The sequence below is a fragment of the Procambarus clarkii genome, chromosome 25 (genome assembly GCF_040958095.1).
Source record: "Procambarus clarkii isolate CNS0578487 chromosome 25, FALCON_Pclarkii_2.0, whole genome shotgun sequence".
NCBI lineage: Eukaryota > Metazoa > Arthropoda > Malacostraca > Decapoda > Cambaridae > Procambarus > Procambarus clarkii.
This window is the reverse complement of record NC_091174.1, coordinates 33,590,086-33,593,684: the sequence shown is the minus strand read 5'-3', so window position 1 is coordinate 33,593,684 and position 3,599 is coordinate 33,590,086.

Here is a 3,599-nt window from a genome sequence, read left to right as displayed (position 1 = left end):
GCTCGATCCTGCAAGCACATATAGGTGAGTATAGGTGAGTACAGGGACAAGGAAGAATGGAGGTTACTTCCTGTGACTGGATCACCCAGGTGTTTCGGAACTTCAGCAGAGAACTGATCTCAATGAATGCTGTAATACAGAGCTTTTGGAGTGAGCTGGCGTAAGCCAAGGATGAGATAAGGAAACTAAGAATAAAATATATAATCGTAATTCGAACCAGCACGAGGCAAGTAACCCTCTGGAAACAGGGAATGAAACAGATGGAGGGCTCCTTCCAGGGAGACCCTCGTTTGCAGTATGCTTCATAATAAACCAAGTGCCAAGGCTGACTTAAAGGAAGCAGCTATGAAAGTGGCTACATCTGAGGCAGCTGCAATGCACACGATACAAATGCTGGAAAGAAAAAGATCAATTATTGTTGTAGGCCTAGCGGAACCGGAATAATTCAACCATGGTGAGTGGAAAAGGAAGGCCTGAGCTACGGTGACCAAGATTTTAAAGGCCCTAGATATGGTAGAGGCTAAGGGCCACAAAGGGAAGATTTTCAGGCTGGCGCCTACAAGAAGTGAAGGAAATGACTGATAAAGTTAGTGCTTACAAACGAGGCCACGAAAGAGGAAATCCTGTCAAGGAAGAGCAAGCTTATGAGACTAATGGAAAACAAGGACGTTTTCTGCAGCGGGAAATTGACAAAGGAAGAGAGAGAGGGAATGCTGCTGAAGCAAGGAGGTGACACAAGGAATGGGAGGGGAACAGGGGAGCCACAGGCCTTGGTGCAGAATCTCCAGTAACCTCAGAGGGGAGGTGGAATCCCCTCACCAGCAGGCCAGCAATACCATGGAGAATTATAACAGAAATCTACGACCATCCTACCCCACTTGATCATCCCCCCCCCCAACACCAGCACTTCCCCAACCAGTAGATTCCTGCACCAAACCATGCCCACCCCTGCTCCTCAATCCCAGGCCCACCCGATTTCCTTCCATGCCCTCCCTCTTCCTAACACCGTTTCCCAACCCAAGGCCCTCCCAGTTCCCACACCCCATGCCCTCCCCTGTTTCTCCAGCCCATTCCCTCACCTGTACCCCCACTCCAGGCACTCCTTCCTCACACCCCCCCCCCCTTCCCTCCCAGCACCCCCCTTAATTAAACAGGCTCCCCTTCATTCTCCAACCAATGACCTCACTACCCCTCTTCCACATGCACCTCCTGCTCCCCCATCCCATACCCTAAGTGACCCCCCAACCCCAGCACATCTCAGTTCCACCACCAGACCCTCCTAACTTTCCCATACCGTCTCCTCCCAGCCCCCTCTCACCCCAGGTTCCCCAGGTCCTCCTTCTTAGGCCATGACAACCATTGTCCCCTTACCCCCCCCGTCCCCTAGGTGGGGGCAACACCAACATAACTATTATCAAAATGTGGGTTGTGTGGTACAAAATTATCGCAGTCCTCCCACACATATTCAGCCGTGCTCCATGTACAGGCACCACGACCACGGCCGCCATACTCATGGGCGACACAACTATGGGTCCGTTTTCTTGCACTAAATCTCCGTTGGCCAAGAGATGAAGCTCTTCTACATTGTATATTAGTAGGGCGACCAGGGAAAGTAGATGTCGTCATGGGGAGAGACACAGCAGCACTTGGCAAGGCGTGCTGCCGAGACAGCTGATCTCCACCTGGTAACACCACCATGGTACCCACTAACACTTGGCTCATCTATTCTACTTTTATCAGAAGCAGCGTCATTAAACCCAGAAAACGAGTCATCTACAGTATCATTTTCGGAAAAAATAGGGGATGATACTGGTGATGGTGATAATACTGGCATCGCGATGACCTATGAGGTCGCAGCATGCATGACGCTCGCCTTGTACAGGACACGCTTGCTATATCGTCTGCATCTGTGTCTGTATCACTTGCATCGGACACTTGTGTTAGGTCTTCATTGTGCCTCGGTTCATCAATATTGCTACCCACTTCTTCAAACAATAATGTCTGAATTTCTCCCTCAAACAGCGATCTTTCAACACCGAGTCTGACAGGGGATTGAGAGCTGGAGGCGCGTGCGTCAGCAATGATTTTACATCATTTTTACATTTGTCTGATATTTCTTTTACTTCTGTCTGACATGCCCAGTGACTATTCGATTCTAGACAGAAGCCAAATCGAATTGAGATAAATATTTTATCAATGTCATTCTAAACTATGATTATAATTATTACATTATTATATGCAGTCGCCAATGTTATTGATGAAACTTGCTCCAGCCTGAGGGCGTCCGGGAGACGGCTTTAAGTACAGGATATCGTTGCTCAGATTGAGTCTTAACTTTTATTACCTATGTTAAGGCTCCATTTCCGGTTAAGACTAAGTAGTATTTGTATATATTTCTTCTGGAGGGTGCTTGATCTTGTTATATATTTACATTTCTATACTAGCTGTACCCGGCCACGCGTTTCTGTGTCTCAGCAACGCATGTGTGTTGCAGAGCCACAGCAACCTTCCCCCTCTCTCCCAGTCCTCCCCACCATTCCCCCTCCCCCATCCCCTCGTCCTCCCAACCATTCCTCACTCCCCCGTCCCCTCGTCCTCCCAACCATTCCTCACTCCCCCATCCCCTCATCCTCCCCTCCATTCCCCCCTCCTCCATCCCTTTGTCCTCCCCACCATCTCCCACTTCCCCCTCCCCTCGTCCTCCCTACCATTCCTGCTTCCCCATCCACTGGTCCTCCCCACTATCCACCAATCCCCGGTCCTCTCGTCCTCCCCAACATTACCCACTCCCCTGTACCCTCGCCCTCTCCTCTATCTCCCACTCCCATCCCCTCTTCCTCCCGCCCATTCTTTGCTCCCTCTCTCCCCTCGGCCTCCCTACCCGGTCCCCATCATCCGATACATTCCCAAGTGATCTGATGTTCTGATCAGAAAATTGGGAACATCAAATGATCTGATGTTCCCATTACTGAAATATAAGAAAAACAATTATAAAACAAAATGAAAAACTAACTATGAAAAAATATAAAAATAATCTATACTCATGAAATCAATGGTATGGTAAACAACACAGCTCAATTCCAACGCAATGCCACACAAAATAATTAAATCAAAATGAAAATAAATCGAAATCTAAGAAAATTCAATTTGTCAATGCAATTGGAAACATTGAAATGGAATCGTAACATATTTAGTATTGCATGTGTGCAATATTACGTACATACAATATTACGTGCTATTACGTACAACAGATGGCGCTGCTTTTCAAAAACGCATGTTTTTACCCATCACAGGTGTGGCAGCTATATAGTAGGAATATAAAAACATGCGCGTGTTTGAATGGAACGTCGTGTCAAAATTTCAAAGTAATTTATGATGAAATTTCTGAGATTAGAGCATGTGTTACTCTTAAGTCCAACAGATGGTGGTGTTTTTCAAAAAACGCATGTTTTTTCCTGTCACAGGTGAGGCATGTATATAGTATGTATATAAAGACACGCATCTATTCGAATGCAACGTTGTCTCAAAATTTCAAAGAAATCGGTAAAGACGTTTCGAAGATATCCCTCACATGAAAAACACAGTTTTTCCAAAAAAGC